Source organism: Bufo bufo, chromosome 2, assembly GCF_905171765.1.
Source record: "Bufo bufo chromosome 2, aBufBuf1.1, whole genome shotgun sequence".
Taxonomy (NCBI): domain Eukaryota; kingdom Metazoa; phylum Chordata; class Amphibia; order Anura; family Bufonidae; genus Bufo; species Bufo bufo.
In genome coordinates this window covers 638,142,750-638,164,229 of record NC_053390.1, presented here as the reverse complement: position 1 = coordinate 638,164,229, position 21,480 = coordinate 638,142,750, and the positions used below count along the sequence as shown (strand labels likewise).

At 42.3% G+C, this 21,480-nt stretch overlaps 1 protein-coding gene across 3 annotated transcripts in view; it reads left to right on the top strand.

Annotated features, from left to right (window-relative positions):
- The window catches only part of INPP4B (inositol polyphosphate-4-phosphatase type II B), a 698,485-nt gene that overhangs the window by 166,181 nt on the left and 510,824 nt on the right, over nucleotides 1-21,480 (top strand). The window lies entirely within an intron of this gene.

The window sequence follows — 21,480 nt, the reverse complement described above, 5'->3', positions numbered from 1 at the left end:
GGGAGCGGTGCAATTGCCTTTCCCCTTCATTGTGCCTGCTACATACTAAGAAATGCACTTCGTGACAAAGTAATTCCCCACAAATAATATTTCTTTGTGAAATTCAGCGAAGCAGCCGAATCCAATTTTTCATAATTTCGCTCATCTCTAGTCATCGTATCAAACTCCCGGAAAAACCCTTGTAAAGTCACTGAACTCTTTAGTATGACCCATACTACTACAAATGTTTGTCTATGGAGATTGCATGGCTATGTGCTTGATTTTATGCGGCAGTTTGCAATAGCTGTGGCTAAAGAAACTGAACTGAATAATGAGGAGTGGTGTCCACATTTTGGCCACATAGGGCAGCATTTATTAAGACTGGCATTTTCCATGCCAATTTTAATCTATGTCCCGCTGGCGTTTATACACTCCCTACTATGCAGACTAAGGCCGTGAACAAGGTCTAAGACTAGACCGAAACGTTGGCCAGTGGCTAATTTTTGGATGGATAAAGAATTAATGAAATGAAATAAAACAAGTAACTCAAAGCAGCTATAGAGTGCCGTGGTTCTTTGATAAATTCTAGAGTGGAAAAGGCCTAAGACGCATCACAGCTGTGTGTTAGTGATAAGTGGCAAAGACAAAAAAATTTTCACAATATTTTACAAATTTTTCACATAATAATCGCAGTAAATTCACGAATTCTAGAATTCACGATCTCTAGTCATTATTTTCGCGATTGTGCAAATCGACACTAATAATGAGCATATTTTTTGCGCAATACATGCAACTTCACATTTTATCAGGTCTGAGTAGATATTACTGATTGGTGCACTAAGTATTGTTGTGACATCACAGCGCTATGTCTGTAGCATGTATGGACAGCATAGAAACAGTAATTCCTATCACACTCCCTAACACCCTGCACTGGAACCTATTAGCTACACTATATCGCTATCTAACCTACACTGACTATCTCCCACTAACTCTCTGTATTATATATATATATATGAGCTAACTATCTAATGTAATTGGATAAGGAATAGGATCCAGATGAATGCACAGAGCACAGCAATGTCACTGCTCTCTCTCTCTCTCTCTCTCTCTCTCTCAGAACTGCAAAAAACAGCAGAAAATGGCTGCTGGGGAATTTCTTATATAGTAAGGGGTAGGCAACTTTCCTATTGGTTGCTAGGGATGTTGCTAAGCTCAGACAAAGACATTGCAGCCTTCTCATTGGCCCACAAGCAAGAAGGGAGGTTACTGATAAAAAAAAATCTTGAATATTTGCAATTACGAATATATAGCACTATATTCTACATCTTCGCGAATTCTCGATGTGCCGATATTAGCAATAAAAATTTGCGATTAGAATATTTGCGATCAACACTATGCGCTGTCTTTACTCGTCATAGGTCCTCCAAGCAGCGCTGCCTCATTGAGGGCCTGGAGGGCCCATGTAGAGTGAAGACAGCAAGCAGCTATAAGGCACCTCTGGCCCCCTCCCACTCTGGGCCTGGTCCTTCACCTCTAGCAACCATGATCATTACTCCCCTGCTTTTATTTCTGTGAAAAAGTGCAGCTATATTTGTTGTTACTCTAGAACAGGGGTCAGCAACCTTATATGGAGTGCAGATTTAAAAAATAAAATCAAAGCTTGTGCAGAGCCATACAGGAAAGTAATATAACACAAATATGGGACATAAAACATGTATTTACTAGCTACATCCCAAAGATCTCAACAATGCTTCCAGACTTGCACAGCTTAAAGAGGTTTCCAACCTTATGGAAAAATAGCCTTCTGGCAAATATATGTATAGTAAAGCTTGTCACTACTCCTCGGAATCCAACTACGGGACCAGTATATGGGGGGACGCCTCCACCAACCATACATTTACTGACAGTGGGGGAGAGCACCCCTCACTCATTTTAAGTGACTGAGGTCTGCTTTCCACAGCCACTGTCCGACATAAATTGGTGCCCCATATACTGGTCACCCCCCACAATAATAGCAATCAGAGCTGCACCAATCACACCTAAAACTCACTCCCACACAGACTAATCACATTTTAACTCACCATCCATACTGCACCCCCCAAAGTAGTTGGGGAGCTTGTTCCCCATCCTCCCAGCAATCATTTTCAGGCTCACCATTCCTTCCCCCAATCCCCCAAAGTAGCCAGAAAGCTGGTTTCCCTTCATAACAAGCCTCCCCTATCTCCCCAGCAATCACTTCATAACAAGCCTCCCCTATTCCCCCATTTAATCATGTCAGGCTCACCGCCCTCCCTCTACCCCTGAACAGGGCGTAGTGCTCGTTCCTTCATCTCCCCAGTTCACCAACCTCCCCCACCCCCAATCTGGTCACAGTGCTTGTTTCCCCATCCTCCCAAGCTCACCATCTTCCCACCACTCCAAATCTGGTCACAGTGCTCATTCCTCCATCTCCCCAAGCTCACCTTCCTCCCCCTACCTCAAATCTGGTCACATGCTCATTCCCTCATCTCCCCAAGCTATGACCAAGTGCTTCTCTCCAGTATTCAAGAAGCTAGCTATTGCTTGCAAGCCCTGATTCATGGTGAATAGAGCTCTATAATCCTTTGACATCAATAGAGGCCAGTAGGGTTGATTTGTCAAGCTGCGTGCCCTCTAATCTTAATAATAAATCAGAGGTGTCTCTGTATGAAGGTAGGCCTTCAACAAATGGTTGTAATATTGTATCCACATATACTCCCACAATTTGGTTCACACTCCCAACTCCTGATACTATTGGTCTCCTTGTAAAGGGGCTTACGTATTTTTGGACATGCATAAAAGGCAGCAGTTATAGAATATGTAGGTAGAAGAAAACCCTAAACTTGAGTTTTTATTTTTTTATAAGCATCTCTTTTAACCTCTTCAGGACACATGACGTACCGGTATGTCATGTTGTCCTGGTACTTAAGGACACATGACGTACCGGTACGTCATGTATGGTTCCGATCACCGCCGCCCGGCGGGCGGTGATCGGAACCCTGTGCCTGCTCAAATCATTGAGCAGGTACCTAGGCTAAATGCGCCTGGGGGTCCTGTGACCCCCCATGTCGGCGATCGCAGAAAACCGCAGGTCAATTCAGACCTGCGGTTTTCTGCGTTTCCGGGTTATTCGGGTCTCTGGGGACCCGATAACTCGGAACAGGATGGCGATCGGTGGTGTGATTTTACCCCACCAATCACCATCCTGCAATCCTGAGTGGTGATGGTGACATCAGCTCTCAGGATCGCCTCTGATTGGTTGGTGGGCGGGCCGGCGGGAGATTCAAATGTTGCCAGCGCTCCTCTCCTCCTCCTTTTGTGTCCCGGAGCCGGAGGAGAGAGGAGCTGCCTGCACGTCGTCGTTCTGTGCCAGCATCACCCCATCTGTGCCCCAGCACCCCCCATCTGATTAGCAGGTACTTAGGGAAAGTATAGGAAAAGGTTGGACTAGGCAGGGATAATAAAGGGACGTCCTCAAGCCCGATTGTATCGTCGACTACAATCAGTATATGGGAGGAGTTGATCTCTCTGATCAAGTCCTCAAGCCATATAATGCCATGCGCAAAACCCGGGCATGGTACAAAGAAATGGCGGTCTACTTGGTGCAGGTTGCCATGTACAACTCTTTTGTGCTGTCCCGGAGTGCTGGCAACACAGGGACATTGCTTCAGTTCTATGAGGCAGTCTTCAAGGCCCTGATCTTTTCAGACCGGGAAAGAGCAGGCCGGAGTACCTCGGGATCTGTAGGCGCCCGGATCGTCCCTGGCCAACACTTTCCATGTGTGGTCCCCCATACTGGAATGAAGGGACGAACCCAAAAAAGGTGCAGAGTGTGTCACAGGAGGGGGATACGGAAGGACACCACTACTCAATGTGACACGTGCCCCGATCATTTTTGTCACCTTACATAAAAAGTTTAATAGCAAGCGATAAAAAAGTCATATAGCCCCCAAAATAGTGACTTTAAAACCGTCCTCTCATCCCGCAAAAAATGAGCCCCCACATAAGGAAAAAAAAAATGACAGACTTTAGAGATACAAAAAAAAAAATGATAATATAGTCTAAAACCTAAATAATTGTAAAAAAAGTTGACTTATTAGGTATCGCCACGTCCGTAAGAATCTCCTCTATAAAAATACCCTATGACCTAACCCCCCAGATTGACACGGTAAAAAAAAAAAATTCAAAACGGTGCCAAAACCGCTATTTTTGGCACTTTTCCACTTCAATCCGTTTTTTCCGGTAACAAAGCAAGGGTTAACAACCAAACAAACTTAATATTTATTACCCTGATACTGCAGTTTACAGAAACGCCAGATTTGTGGTCGTAAACTGCTGTATCAGTAAAAGGGAGGCCGCAAAAGGAAAGGACCGACATGGTTTCTGGAAGGTCGATTTTGATGGCTTTTTTTTTTATTGACACCATGTCTCATTTGAAGCCCCCCTGATGCCCCCCTAGAGTAAAAACTCCATAAAAGTGACCCCATCTAAGAAACTACACCCCTCAAGGTATTCAAAACTGATTTTACAAACTTTATTAACCCTTTAGGTGTTCCTCAACAGTTAATGGCAAATGGAGATGAAATTTCAGAATTTCAATTTTTGGTAACCTTGCCTCACAAAAATGTAATATAGAGCAACCAAAAATCATATGTACCCTAAAAATAGTCCCCAAAAAAACGCCCCCTTATCCTGTAGTTTCCAAAATGGGGTCAGTTTTAGGGAGTTTCTACTCCAGGGGTGCATCAGGGGGGTTCAAACAGGACACGGTGTATATAAACTGGTCCATAAAAATCATCCCTCCAAAAACCACACGGCGCTCAGTTCCCTCTACGCCCCGCCGTGTGGCCATACAGTAGTGTACGACCACATATGGGGTGTTTCTGTAAAGGGCAGAGTCAGGGCAAAAAAGATACAGTCTTGTTTGGCTGTTAAACCTTGCTTTGTTAGTGGAAAAAATGGGTTAAAATGGAAAATTTGGCAAAAAAATGTAATTCTCAAATTTCATCCCCATTTGCCAATAACTCTTGTGCAACACCTAAAGGGTTAACTGTGTTTGTAAAATCCGTTTTGAGTACCTTGAGGGGTGTAGTTTCTTAGATGGGGTCACTTTTAGGGAGTTTCTACTCCAGGGGTGCATCAGGGGGGTTGAAACAGGACACGGTGTAAATAAACCGGTCCATAAAAATCAGCCCTCCAAAAACCACACGGCACTCCTTTCCCTCTACGCCCCGCCGTGTGGCCGTACAGTAGTGTACGACCACATATGGGGTGTTTCTGTAAAGGGCAAAGTCAGGGCAATAAAGATACAGTCTTGTTTGGCTGTTAACCATTGCTTTGTTAGTGGGAAAAAAAGGGTTAAAATGGAAAATTTGGCAAATATATTAATTTCTCAAATTTCATCCCCATTTGCCAATAACTCTTGTGCAACACCTAAAGGGTTAACGACGTTTGTAAAATCCGTTTTGAATACCTTGGGTGTAGTTTCTTAGATGGGGTCACTTTTAGGGAGTTTCTACTCTAGGGGTGCATCAGGGGGGCTTCTAATGTGACATGGTGTAAATAATCCAGTCCAGCAAAATCTGTCTTCCAAAAACTATATGGCGCACCTTTCCCTCTACGCCCTACTGTGTGACCGTACAGTAGTGTAAGACCACATATGTGGTGTTTCTGTAAAGGGCAGAGTCAGGGCAATAAATATACAGTCTTGTTTGGCTGTTAACCCTTGCTTTGTTAGTGGAAAAAATGGGTTAAAATGGAATATTTTTCAAAAAAATTAAATTCTCAAATTTCATCCCCATTTGCCAATAACTCTTGTGCAACACCTAAAGGGTTAACGAAGTTTGTAAAATCAGTTTTAAATACCTTGAGGGGTGTAGTTTCTAGAATGGGGTCATTTTTGGGTGGTTTCTGTAACGGATTTTCTAGCACCCCGACCGGGTACCTCCGTTGATAGATGCTCCTAGTGCTTCCCGAGGTCCCCAAGCACTCCACTTGACACCGTCAGCGCTGCAGAACCCACGAACCGCCGAAGCTTGGTTGAGGTCTCACCGTCTCCTACCCACCCTGGACCTACGACAAAGCTCCAGGCTCCAGTGAGGGAACCTCTCCCAAATCCCGAGAGCAGGAACAGCTCTTACAAGAGCTAGTAGTTATGCCAGGGGAGTATAGCAAATCTTCAGCGTATAGCAATCCCCCAGTGTCGATCAGTTACCCAAACACCAGCCTCAACATGGTAAAGGGTAAAACAGGAACTCTTTATTTGAACACACAAGCATTGATTTATACACATTTTCCAACAAGGTTACCACCCACAGTGTTTTGTAAAAACAGCCAATAGCCATGTACAATACACTCAGACACTCCGACACAAAATCCTCCTTTCTGTCCGTGATCCAATTACCTCACTCTGGGTTGATGCAATCATCACAGGCAGGAGAATACACAATGTCTTCTGTCCTGGAGACAACCGATACGTAATTCAATTATCTCTCAGGACAAAGGATATCGCCAATACACACAGAGAGACAATGGAACAGACCTTACTACTCTGCGTATACAATGTCCTCACCCTTTTCAATACACATAGTCATTTAACATCCCAAAATGGCACGAATTAGACCAGGGGTTCAAGTTAGTACAAGTCCTTTGTGAACAAAGGAAGCCTGGCTGATGAGAGGGCCCGTAATCCTGGGGCAAGAGGCTGGTAGCCAGGCCCCTCCAAAACCCAGTGGCGAGGTTGGTTTCACCACAGTTTCTATTATGTAAGCCTCGCAAAGTGACTTCAGACCTGTACTGGTTCCTAAAAATTAGGTTTTTGAAAATTTCAGAAAAATTTCAAGATTTTCTTTTAAACTTCCAAGCCTTGTAACATCCCCAAAAAATAAAATATCATTCCCAAAATGATCCAAACATGAAGTAGACATATGGGGAATGTAAAATAATTACTATTTTGGAGGTATTACTATGTATTATAGAAGTAGAGAAATTGAAACTTGGAAATTTGCAATGTTTTTACAAATTTTTGCTAAATTTGGTATTTTTTTTATAAATAAAAATGAATTTTTTTTATTACATTTTACCAGTGTCATGAAGTACAATATGTGACGAAAAAACTATCTCAGAATGGCTTGGATAAGTCAAAGCGTTTTAAAGTTATCACCACTTAAAGTGACACTGGTCAGATTTGCAAAAAATGGCCTGGTCCTTAAGGCTGGGTTCACACTTGAGCGTTTTACAGAGCGTTCAAACGCGCTGTAAAACGCTCAACACATGAAAACCAATGCTTCCCTATGGCCCTGGTTCTCACTTGAGCGTTTTACAGCGCGTTTGAACGCGCTGAAAAACGCCCTACGCTCAAAAAAGTTCTTGAGCTTCTTTGGGGCGTTTTGTCGCGTGTTTGTGGCCATAGGACACTGCTGTCAATCACACAAACGCGCGTAATACGCGTGTTGACTATGGACAAAAACGTGCGACAAAAACTCGCATTAAACGCGCATATCAAATACGCTCAAGTGTGAACCCAGCCTAAGGTGAAATAAGGCTGTGTCCTTAAGGAGTTAATTTAAGCAGGAATATAGGGCCCGGGTTAGTATCTAATTTGTGGTAAAATTCTAGTTCCACTAGTAATCCTACGTACATCTTTTTATATTCTTATGAATCTAGAGACCTTTCATTGGCTGTTGGGACCCCATAAGCCTCCAAATTGGGAAGTCCTTGGTTTCTCTGTTCCAGATGTGGCTACTGTTGCTCCCAGGTGATATGAATTATCAGCGAATTGTGTCAGAGGAGGGACTGTTTGACTATAGATCGAGGAGAGAGATTTATTAGGTCAGGCCTGAGGTTTCTGCACTATCTAGGTCTTGTGGTGGTCATGTTTCAATTGATAAAAAAAAATATTTGATGCACTCTCTTGCTGCTTCTGGACTCTCGAGACCATGAAATGACAGGGAACAATGTTGCGCTTTAAAAATGAAGTCAAGGACGTAGGTGAGAACAGGCTAACAATTATGCAAGTTATCTATGTACAAGACATTTGTAGCCCAAGATCATGGCTTAAAGAATTACAAAAACATATTTCTCCAATTATCGAACATGTCTCAAAATAATATAAATGTTAATGTTAAATGCCCTCTAGTAGTAATGAAAAATATATGAACGTTTTAATAGCATGGTAAGTAGGCCAAATCAGAAGTCAATTCCAGTTCTGTTTGTAATCCCATTATACTGGTCACAATACATACAGCAAAGTATTATATTTGTAGGTAACATGAACCTAATAATTTTATTCTGCTCCCTTGTGCATCTACAGCCTTGGTGACCTATATGGTGTCTGTTTGTTATTTTTATGTGATATCCAAAAACAAGAATAAACCTGGATCACACTTCCTCATGCTATGCTTTTATCTAATAACTGCTTCTCAGCATAATTAACATCGCTTCTCAGCGCCATAATTAGTATACAGGCCCCTATGTTGCATGCTTACGTGAGGCATTAGTACACATTTTGATCAAAAAGCCCACTCACAACGGCTGGGTTGCCTCCTCGAGTGGGAACCTATTCTAAATTTGGCGTGGCACTGCATGCCAACCACTGGTGCCACAGCACCACACCAGCAGACTCGGAGGCCAAACAGCACCCCTGCGGTTTGGCAATGCCACCCTGGCACTGGGCCCCACTGACCCACCAGCACAGCATCACAGCAACAATGACCGCCATGGAGCACCGCATTTTGTTATTTTTATGTGAATTTGAGCATCTAAGTTTTTTCTTTTGACCTTCATCTTTATTTTAATTGTTAATCAGAATTTCACAGGAACTGCAAAATGACAAACTGTTGATTAACAATTCTTCACAGGCCACAAAAAGAAACGTCCTAATTAGGAATTGTTGATCTGATTGAAAGAGAGGGAAAAGCTCAGAGACTGCTGTAGGAAGAAACAATAAAAATGGAGCAAAAGGGAAAAAAAATTTTAGGATATGTTTAATTACAGAGCAGACATAGTAATATGTGAAATGCATAAAATACCCTGGTCTGCTGTAGATAGCCTTACATCATAGATAGAGATGAGTGAATCGAATCCCACAAACTGGAATTCGATCCGAATTTCAGGATAAATTCGATTCACCCCGAAACCTAATTTCCTCATGCTTCGTGTTAGCGAATCAATTTAACCTGAAATAGTGTAAAAAGCTAAAAAATTCATACTTACATCCTCCATTTGCTCGCGGCGGGCCGCCATCCGCCATCTTGATTGAAGATTTCATTCGAAATCCTGTGCCGCGCAATATTTCGCGCCAGATCTTCGAGCAGGATGGGGACGGCCGGCCCGTCGCGAGCAAATAGAGGCGGTAAGTTTGATAAAAAAAAAAATTATGTTAATTTTACACCGTTTTTACAATCAGATGCCCCGATCATGTATAAACGCAGCATCTAATGGTCACAATGACGGGGGGCGGCGCTATCGCAGCTCCCAGTCATTGCACCCGCTACTTACGAAAAAAATGCGCTTCGTGACAAGGTAATTTGTCACAAAGCAATTTTTTTTGCAAAATCCATACTTACCTCATCCATTTGATGCAAAGAGCCAGCCGCCTCCATCTTTATTGAAGATCTCTCACGAAATCCCACACGCGGTGATGTATGACGTCACCACGGGCCACAAGAGGTTTGACGCTAGATCTTCAATCAAGATGACAGCGGCCGCCTTTTTGCAATCAAATGGATGAGGTAAGTATGAGTATTATTATTTAAAACAAATTTTAAAAAAATTTACACATATTATTGCTGTCAGATGCTGCGATCAGCTATGAACGTGACATCTGAGGGGGGGCAGCTCAATCATCATTGCACCCACTACTTACTTCTTGGGACCACAAAAAAGCACTGTGCGCTGTCCGCATCCATATGTCCATTTCACAATCCTGCAAAAAAGATAAAACATGTCCTATTCTCGTCCATTTTGCGGGTTTGTAAAAAAAAAACGATGCAGCATGGACATCACATGGAGGTCACCTGTATTTTTGCGGATCTGAGTTTTGCAGACTGAAAAACACATAAGGTCTTGTGAATACACCCTTATTATACACCAGCCAACTTGTGGATATAAAACTACTTCTTGCTGCTGGAGAGGTACAGAGAATTTGACTCCTGTGAAGGGGGTGGTGTTGGGTTTGGAGTAAGAGTCCAATATCGCACGCTGCTCAGTGTCCTGGCTTCTATTCTGCACCCTCTTCATAGGCCTAGCTCCTAAGTCAGCTGGTCTGATCTGATTTGCCTCAGGTCATGGCTGCTCTTGCTTCCAGTTTATTGCTGGAGCCCTTGTACCCTCACTTTGTTCTACAGCACTTTTGCACCTATTTTCAAACAGTTGTTGTGGTCTGTGTCCGTTGTTCCGTTTTCCGTGATTTTCTGCGGACCCATTGACTTTCAATGGGTCCGTTGAAAACTCGGCTAATGCACCGTTTGTCATCCGCGTCCGTGATTCCAGTCCGTCCAAAAAATAGGACCTGTCCGATTTTTTTCACGGACAACAGTTTGCGGACCCATTCACCCATTCAAGTCAATGGGTCCGTGAAAAAACACGGAGGCACACAAGATTGTCATCCACGTCCGTGATCCGTGTCTGTTTTTTTCCTATCATTTGCAAGGCAAACTTGACTTAGATTTTTTTTTCACTTTTCATGTCTGGTGATCCTCCAAAAATCAAGGGAGACACACGGAAACAAAAACTGAAACGGATCACGGAACAACGGAACCCTGTTTTGCGGACCGTGAAAAAATACTGTCGTGTGCGTGAGGCCTAACTCTAACTTGGCTACATGGTGGGAACTTAGGGTCTCTATACTCTATACTGCCATACTTTAATCTCCTCAGTGTCGGGTCACAGGGTACTACACAGGGTACCATATTTATTTTGTGTTTTAGACACTTAGGGGGAGATTTATCAAACTGATGTAAAGTAGAACTGGCTTAGTTGCCCATAGCAACCAATCAGATTCCACCTTTTCTTACTCGCAGCTATTGAGGTGGAATCTGATTGGTTGCTATGGGCAACTAAGCCAGTTCTACTTTAGACCAGTTTGATAAATCTCCCCCTTATTGTGCTTTGTCCAACAATTATGGTTTAACCGTTTTAACGGGAGAGGGGGCACATCTTTAAATGTGCCAATGTGCAGCCACATTATCTCACAACGTGAGCCAACCAATAGGTGAAGCAAAGTTAGACAAAAGTTTCTGATGATGAACCAAATTTATCATTCACCCATTTTGATAAATTTCAAGCATCTGTAAAAGATAAATATTGGGAAGGATAGGTAAATCTTCCCCACTATTTAGAAAATGCCTGCAAAAATGCCATGAAAAACATTGCACGCATTTATGTAGCCGTTTCTATATGTGTTTGTACAGTACAGACCAAAAGTTTGGACACACCTTCTCATTCAAAGAGTTTTCTTTATTTTCATGACTATGAAGGCATCAAAACTATGAATTAACACATGTGGAATTATATACATAACAAACAAGTGTGAAACAACTGAAAATATGTCATATTCTAGGTTCTTCAAAGTAGCCACCTTTTGCTTTGATTACTGCTTTGCACACTCTTGGCATTCTCTTGATGAGCTTCAAGAGGTAGTCCCCTGAAATGGTCTTCCAACAGTCTTGAAGGAGTTCCCAGAGATGCTTAGCACTTGTTGGCCCTTTTGCCTTCACTCTGCGGTCCAGCTCACCCCAAACCATCTCGATTGGGTTCAGGTCCGGTGACTGTGGAGGCCAGATCATCTGGCGCAGCACCCCATCACTCTCCTTCATGGTCAAATAGCCCTTACTTTCAAAGTTTTCCCAATTTTTTGGCTGACTGACTGACCTTCATTTCTTAAAGTAATGATGGCCACTTGTTTTTCTTTACTTAGCTGCTTTTTTCTTGCCATAATACAAATTCTAACAGTCTATTCATTAGGACTATCAGCTGTGTATCCACCTGACTTCTCCTCAATGCCACTGATGGTCCCAACCCCATTTATAAGGCAAGAAATCCCACTTATTAAACCTGACAGGGCACACCTGTGAAGTGAAAACCATTTCAGGGGACTACCTCTTGAAGCTCATCAAGAGAATGCCACTTCTATGGGGAGCCGGCTTGGTGGTGGCCAGACCGGAGTCCTCCAGCCACCACCTTGCGGGGCTCCTTTCTCAATATAAGACAATGGTAGCATATCCTAGCGATATGCCTCCATTGTCCATGATGAGACTGTGACTACATGGTGAAGAGTTATATGTGTATTGGTGTTGGGTGTAATTATGTTATGTTGTGTGACTTGGTTATGAAAAGACAGGACCACTCTTTCTCCCCCTCCCTCTCGTTATCTCCCATTATACTCTGGAGGTGCTCAGAACAATGCCATTCTGTCTGGAGCTATTAGCAGGTGGACTCCTGTGGTGTGGTGCAGAGAGACTGTCTGGGGAGGGGAAGGGGGATGTAATGGGATTTTAGTTTTATCTGATCACAATTTCTGTATATAAGTTTGTGCAGTTACTCAATAAAGGAGAGTTTTGTTCCACCTACACGGAGTCTCGACTAGTGACTGGGGAAACTGGAAGCTACAGATCAGATGTTTGCAATATCTCCTGAGTAAGGAAGAATACAGAGGTGAACGGCACGGACAGCTCTATGGAATATTACCAAGGCACACTGGGGACGGTTTCATCCATTTCCAGAGCAAAGGGTCTGGGATCAGATGGGCCTGCGAATGGGTTTCCTGGGAGAGCAGCCTCAGGAGCATTGGGTGGCTGATTTGCACAAGTTTGTTTGGAGAAGTCAAGATATAGGTCTTGAACTTACCCCCTCATAAAAACTGATTAAATAAATTTGACATGACCGATGCCTCATGAAGCCATGCTGTTACAGTGTTATTCACTTATTTTCATTGAGATACTCCAAGATAGCATCTCTTACAAAACCTATAGTTTCTGGGCTCTGTTTTTGCTTTGTGCCAGTCCTCTGGAACACTCCCTGTCAATATAGAGTTCTTAAATGACAGAAATAAGGATCTGCCCATGATATTACTTAATGATACGAGGGTGTATGCCATCTGGTCCCAGCGATTTGTCTATTTTAATCTTTTTAAGATACCGCTGTACTTCTTCCTAGGTCAGACAGCCTACTTTTAATGTGGAATTTACTTTTACACTTTTACAATATTTAATAGCTTAGCTTTCTCCTCATCGCTCTCTGCAACTCCTCTCTCATCACTCTGTAAAGGGCCATCACATTCAGATTTATACATTTCACCATTTATATAATTTAAGAACATTTTAGGGTTAGTTTTACTCTATTTTTTTCCTTATAGTTTTTCAATGCCTCCTTCTTTTTGTCATGTATTGCTTCCTTTACATTTCTATTTATTAACATAGTTATTTTTTCTTGTTCCTGACCCCTTTATTCCCATAAGGTATGCAGTGCATCTCACTTTAGAGTTTAGGAGGGTTTTAAAAATATCCCATTTTGTGGCTGTATTTTTATTTTTGAGGACATTAGTCCTCAATGGCCTCTCTTAGCTGATCAAATGTTGCTTTTTTGAAGTTTGGTATTTTGTGCCTCCCTGAAGAAACACTCATTTGAATGACAATTGGAAGGTTATTATTTTATGGTCACTATTTTCCAGGTATATCCCCACCTGCTCATCTGTTGTTTTGTCAGGTCTATTGGTTAATACTAAGTCCAGTATGGCCGTCCCTCTAGTCGGGTCCTGAACCAGTTGGGAAAGGTAATTTGTCTTTGGTGATTGCCAAGAACCTGTTTCCTTGTATGTACACCTTTCAATTTCCCAGTTTATATCTGGGTGGTTGACGTCCCCATAATAATAAACTCATTATGATTTGCCGCCTTGTCTACTTCCCTTAGTAGCAGATTTTCTGTGGACTCTAGTATATTAGGTGGTTTTTAATAAAATCCCATCAGTATTTTATTTTTTACTTTTTTTTTTATTTTTTACTTTAGGTTTATGGGAATCCCTTTAAAGGGACTGTCAGAGTTGAAGAGTTAGGCAGCACTCGAAAATGTGCTAAAATAAAAAAAGAGATACTTAGGAATTTTCTCTGCTTCCATTCCTTTCCCCTGCTATTTGCCTTTCTGGCTGCAGCGTTGACGTTCTATGCACCCAGGTCATTGCAGCCGCCAATCACCGGCCTCAGCAGTTAAATCCTGTATACTGCTGAGGCCAATGAGTGGATGCATGGTGACCTGTTGGCACAGGATATCACTATTATAGATGGGAATATGATGTCAGCAGCAAAAAGGCCTGGAGTGCAGTGCTGGAAATGGCAGGGGAGTAAAGGGTTTAGTATAACTTCTTTTCTTAATTTTGCATGTGTATAGGGGCTCCTTTTTAAACTTTGACAACTCATTTAACACCTTGCCAACCTCCAGCGTTGGATCTTTAAACATGACACCTGCTCAGAAGTTGAGTGGACACCCGGCGATAATGCCTGTGATTGGCGATTCCTACAGTTATGTAGCAAAATGATTACATTTAACCTCTTCAGGACCGTCCTGTCTGCTTTTTAAAAATGGCACCCACTTGCCAACTGAGCTGGCGGCGTAGTTGCTGGGTTTTTACTGTTTTAAACAGCATGCACCTGAAGCTAATGCCTGTGATTGGCGATAATGGTGATCACAGACTTTTAACTCCTGAGATGCCATGATCAATAAAAAAAAAAAATAAATAGATAAAGATCATTTTCACTGTGTCCCAAAAAGCCCTTAGTGTTAAGATATATTCTGTATGGTGAATTCCGTAACAGAAAAAAATAAAAAAAGGTGACCCCAAAAAATCATACACACTTCAAAATGGTATCAATAAAAATGACAGATCACTCCACAAAAACGGAGTCCTCAGCTCTCTAGATAGCTATAAAATGGTTATGGGGGTTAGAGTATGGCGATGCAAAGAAACAAAATAGTTAATTCCAGGTTTTTTTTATACAAAAAAATGTGGTATTGCTGTATTTGTACTGATTTAGAAATTGAAGATTGGGCCGCCCTTCCTTTAGTGGTTTGTGGCAATGGGCAGGGGTGCACCTAGCCTTTCTGTTGCCTGAGCAACCTAACCCCTTCCCTCCAGTCCTACTGTTAGACCAGACACACACAAGTGAGTTGAATACGATAAACTTACAGCTTGTGTCAGTGAGAGTTCCCATTCTAGCTCCCACTTCTCTGACAGGATCGGACAGCATTATAATGCTGTGTAACTCTAAGAGTCCTGGAATCTGTTGTATTACACTGACATAATGCTGTGCGATCCTGTCAAATGAGCGGAGGCCAGAACGGGAACACTTGCTGAATTCAACTCACTGGTGTGTGTCTGGCCTTAAAGATATACTTGGAAAACATTACACTCATTGCTACAAAACATACAGGGTGACATCTCCTCTCATGTAGAGGTTCTCTTTCCTTATCTTCTCCATTCAGACCAGACCACCATGATGATGTCATTCATTTATGTCTCGTCTCTGCAGAGTTTGATAAAAAGACATCTTAGTTTCCTACTTTTCCATCATCTTCCCAGCTTCCCAACACCCCATCCTGCCATCCTAATACCGTGCCCACTGTGCTGCCCAACACTACTGCAGAAACAGTCCCCCTGAAAAAACTACTACCACACAGATTATTTGCACAAAGTATCCTAAAAAATAACTGCACCCAATAAAAAGTGTTCAACACTAGTAGTGTAAACATAATGTCCCCCAAAATAATTGTGCTAAGCTGATACTGTGCCAGGGTGCTCCCACAGTAATAGTGCTCCCAAAAGTCCTGTACGCTGCCCGACTCAGGTGGCGCGATGATTATTACGTCAATGCACCACCTGTGCCTGCCTCTAACTGGGCCTGGAGCCTACCAGAGGTAACAGCAGGGCAGTTAGACATTGCTCCCATGCCCCTGCCACAGAACCAATACATAATCAGTGGTGTGCCACTGGCAACAGGGCCCAGTCTCAGTTGCTGTGACCCCTATAGCTACATCAGTGATAGGGCCTGTGCCACTGAGTAAGCATTTAATTTACAACAATGCAAATAAAGTGCCTCCTCCAGCAGTGAGTGTGGCTGTTACGACACTGTGTCATTGTCTGGTGGTAGTGGACCGTGACACTTGTGCTGTGCATGCTTGTTGCCGGTGGCAACATGTTTTTGCATGTTTGGACACTTCCCCTTTAAGTCTAGTGTTCCTTCCCATTTTGGTGTGTAAGGGGTTAAGGTGTGTGCAAGGTGGAGCTGGGTGTGGCCTCATAGCTCTTCTTATGTTGGAGTTTTGAGCTTGAGGTCAGTTTGCCTTTGTAAGAGAAGAAGCTTTGCTCCTCTCTGGATGAGTCACCTGTCCGTGAGGGCCTCCTTGTGGAACATCAGGGTCTTTGGCAATGTAATCCCGATGTTTCCCCGTGTCCCCTTTCCCTTCCTCCCCTGTTTATGATGTTTGGTGTGGGTTTGTGTACATGGTGTTTGTTGTATGTCATTTGGTGTTCCATGTCTGGTCTATTTGGTGTTTGTAGTCCAGTATGGTTGCTTGACATTTCCCCTGTCTGTCTGTGCCTGCGAAAATGTCCCGGAGGGGTGAATCACAAGTAAGCAAGCTGTAGTTGTTCCACCCAGTCGTTGTGGCAGTTAAGTGGTGGTTGTTCCAGTGCGTGTCTTTTGCGCTGGGCTCTTACCTGCCGTTATGTGTTTATGCTTGCTCTCTGCTCCTTCATTGCTAGGCCTGTGGGAGACTCTGGTTCTTCCGTGTCTTGGAGTAGCCGGTTGTCTCTTTCTCCCTACAATACCAACAGGGATCATCAGGGAGAATTGGGGTCCAAGGTTCTGGGTATGAGCCCTCCCACCATCAGGGTTGGCTCATACAGTCAGTAGGTCATGGATTGTATTTAGGGATGCATAGGAGGTGACCGACTCCCTTATCCTGGCTTCCAGGCCTAGTGGCATGGTCTATTGTGCTGTGTTTTGTTTTTTTTCCCCCACTCCCCATCGGGACAGCGGCAGCCGTAGATTTCGGTCAATTGTTATGCAAGTTTCAAGTATGAATAATGATAAATGTGCCAGGCCTATGGCCTTGCCTACACTCCCGCCTAACCAACTGCCTTTTCGCAGACCTGGCGAGGGTGGTGTAAAAATGACAGTTGCGAATAAAAAAGTCACAGTGGAATTTAAAGACAGTAAACCAAGTAAGGAGATAGAGTGCAACAGGCGAACCTCAAAAGTCCAAGCACACCACTGTTTTATTTTAAATTAAAAAGGGTCTCTGTATTAGCAGTAATGGTCAGCAGTGCAGTCCGTTCACCTATTGCTCTCCGGGATCTCACTTGGTTTACAGTCATTAATTTATGTTATATTTGCAGAGAGGAACGAGACCCATTTGAGCAGGTTGTTTGCACCTTTTTTTATTTTACCATATTTGTGTTTTTAATTTATTGAATTTAAAGTGTCGCAAAACCTGGTTTTACAACTTTTGTAATGTTAGAAAACTTGTGTGGGGGGAAAGGATCAATTCACCTCTTAGAATATAAATAATGTGGAGATTAAATGGACCGTTAATATTTTTTGCAGTTACTATTTTATGCATCTGTTTTTATTCTTATATACTGTACCATGAAAAAGTATATGGTAAATTGCTAACTTCACAAATCAGAGCATAACATATACATAGGAAAAAGAAGATTGTATACAAGAAGCATGATCCTTGGACATCCTGTTATACATTTCCATTGTTCCTGTGGGAAAAGTGTTCTGCTATCCAGACTACAGTTTCCTGCTACAGTCGGTCTTTTGGAACTGATCCAGATGTGAGCAGGTTTATTAGGATCACCAAAATCATGTACTTCTAAAAATAGTCATTGTGCAAATATTAGAAAGTTATGTGAACTAAACTAGCTAATATTCAAAATAAACATTTTCACATACAATTAAAACAACTAACAGGGAAAGTGAATAACATTGATTATCTCATGACAGTGGTATCTGTCATGGGGTGGAATATACTAGGCACTAAGTGAACAGTCGGGTCTCCAAGTTCATGTGTTGGAAGTAAGAAAACAGGCAAATGTAAGGATCTGAGCAAAAGTTACCACTATCTGGTCAGATACAAGAGAAGAGCTTGTATAACACACATTGATGAAAAAAGTAATGGTGGCAAGATGGGTGTCTGAACACTGTGTAGCTACATTAAGGTCACAGTGCAAATTCTGACCTCTGTCCACTACCAAAAGCACCTACAATCGGAAAGTGAGCATCATAACTGGACCATGGTGTAGTGGAAGAAGGTAGCATGAATTGTGCTTTCTCCTACATTATGTGGATAGCAGGTGTGTGTGTCACTTACCTGTAGAGAAGATGCAACCAGGATGCACTATGGGAAATTTGGTAGAGGCAGTGTGACGTTCTGCTGTGCAACATTAGGTCCTGGCATTCATGTTGACATTACTTTGACATTGACCACCTACCTAAACATTGTTGCAGACCAAGTACACCCCTTAATGGCACAATATTCTCTAAAGGCAGTGGCTTCTTTCAGCAAGATAATGCATCCTGCCACACTGCATAAATGACTCTTAACCACTTCAGCCCCCAGTGCTTAAACACCCTGAAAGACCAGGCCACTTTTTACAATTCTGCACTCCACTACTTTCACCATTTATTGCTCGGTCATGCAACTTACCACCCAAATGAATTTTACCTCCTTTTCTTCTCACTAATAGAGCTTTCATTTGGTGGTATTTCTTTGCTGCTGACATTTTTACTTTTTTTGTTATTAATCGAAATTTAACGATTTTTTTGCAAAAAAATGACATTTTTCACTTTCAGTTGTCAAATTTTGCAAAAAAAACTACATCCATATATAAATTTTGCTCTAAATTTATTGTTCTACATGTCTTTGATAAAAAAAAAATGTTTGGGTAAAAAAAAATGGTTTGGGTAAAAGTTATAGCGTTTACAAACTATGGTACAAAATGTGAATTTCCGCTTTTTGAAGCAGCTCTGACTTTCTGAGCACCTGTCATGTTTCCTGAGGTTCTACAATGCCCAGACAGTACAAACACCCCACAAATGACCCCATTTCGGAAAGTAGACACCCTAAGGTATTCGCTGATGGGCATAGTGAGTTCATAGAACTTTTTATTTTTTGTCACAAGTTAGCGGAAAATGATGATTTTTTTTTATTTTTATTTTTTCTTACAAAGTCTCATATTCCACTAACTTGTGACAAAAAATAAAAACTTCCATGAACTCACTATGCCCATCAGCGAATACCTTGGGGTCTCTTCTTTCCAAAATGGGGTCACTTGTGGGGTAGTTATACTGCCCTGGCATTCTAGGGGCCCAAATGTGTGGTAAGGAGTTTGAAATCAAATTCAGTAAAAAATGACCTGTGAAATCAGAAAGGTGCTCTTTGGAATGTGGGCCCCTTTGCCCACCTAGGCTGCAAAAAAGTGTCACACATCTGGTATCCCCGTACTCAGGAGAAGTTGAGGAATGTGTTTTGGGGTGTCTTTTTACATATACCCATGCTGGGTGAGATAACTATCTTGGTCAAATGCCAACTTTGTATAAAAAAATGGGAAAAGTTGTCTTTTGCCAAGATATTTCTCTCACCCAGTATGGGTATATATAAAATGACACCCCAAAACACACTCCCCACCTTCTCCTGAGTACGGAGATACCAGATGTGTGACACTTTTTTGCAGCCTAGGTGGGCAAAGGGGCCCATATTCCAAAGAGCACCTTTCGGATTTCACAGGTCATTTTTTACAGAATTTGATTTCAAACTCCTTACCACACATTTGGGCCCCTAGAATGCCAGGGCAGTATAACTACCCCACAAGTGACCCCATTTTGGAAAGAAGACACCCCAAGGTATTCCGTGAGGGGCATGGCGAGTTCCTAGAATTTTTTATTTTTTGTCACAAGTTAGTGGAAAATGATGGGTTTTTTTTTTGTTTTTTTTTTCATACAAAGTCTCATATTCCACTAATTTGTGACAAAAAATAAAAACTTCCATGAACTCACTATGCCCATCAGCGAATACCTTGGGGTCTCTTCTTTCCAAAATGGGGTCACTTGTGGGGTAGTTATACTGCCCTGGCATTCTAGGGGCCCAAATGTGTGGTAAGGAGTTTGAAATCAAATTCAGTAAAAAATGACCTGTGAAATCCGAAAGGTGTCCTTTGGAATGTGGGCCCCTTTGCCCACCTAGGCTGCAAAAAAGTGTCACACATCTGGTATCCCCGTACTCAGGAGAAGTTGAGGAATGTGTTTTGGGGTGTCTTTTTACATATACCTATGCTGGGTGAGAGAAATATCTTGGTCAAATGCCAACTTTGTATAAAAAAATTGGAAAAGTTGTCTTTTGCCAAGATATTTCTCTCACCCAGCATGGGTATATGTAAAATGACACCCCAAAACACATTCCCCACCTTCTCCTGAGTACGGAGATACCAGATGTGTGACACTTTTTTGCAGCCTAGGTGGGCAAAGGGGCCCATATTCCAAAGAGCACCTTTCGGATTTCACAGGTCATTTTTTACAGAATTTGATTTCAAACTCCTTACCACACATTTGGGCCCCTAGAATGCCAGGGCAGTATAACTACCCCACAAGTGACCCCATTTTGGAAAGAAGAGACCCCAAGGTATTCGCTGATGGGCATAGTGAGTTCATGGAAATTTTTATTTTTTGTCACAAGTTAGTGGAATATGAGACTTTGTATGAAAAAAAAAAAAATCATCATTTTCCACTAACTTGTGACAAAAAATAAAAAATTTGAGGAACTCGCCATGCCCCTCACGGAATACCTTGGGGTGTCTTCTTTCCAAAATGGGGTCACTTGTGGGGTAGTTATACTGCCCTGGCATTTTCCAGGGGCCCTAATGTCTGGTAAGTAGGTAAATGACCTGTGAAATCCGAAAGGTGCTCTTTGGAATGTGGGCCCCTTTGCCCACCTAGGCTGCAAAAAAGTGTCACACATCTGGTATCTCCGTACTCAGGAGAAGTTGGGGAATGTGTTTTGGGGTGTCATTTTACATATACCCATGCTGGGTGAGAGAAATATCTTGGCAAAAGACAACTTTTCCCATTTTTTTTATACTAAGTTGGCATTTGACCAAGATATTTATCTCACCCAGCATGGGTATATGTAAAATGACACCTCAAAACATATTCCCCAACTTCTGCTGAATACGGAGATACCACATGTGTGACACTTTTTTGCAGCCTAGGTGGGCAAAGGTGCCCAAATTCCTTTTAGGAGGGCATTTTTAGACATTTGGATACCAGACTTCTTCTCACGCTTTGGGGCCCCCTAAAATGCCAGGGCAGTATAAATACCCCACATGTGACCGCATTTTGGAAAGAAGACACCCCAAGGTATTCAATGAGGGGCATTGCGAGTTCATTGAAAAAAAAAAATTTTGGCACAAGTTAGCGGAAATTGATTTTT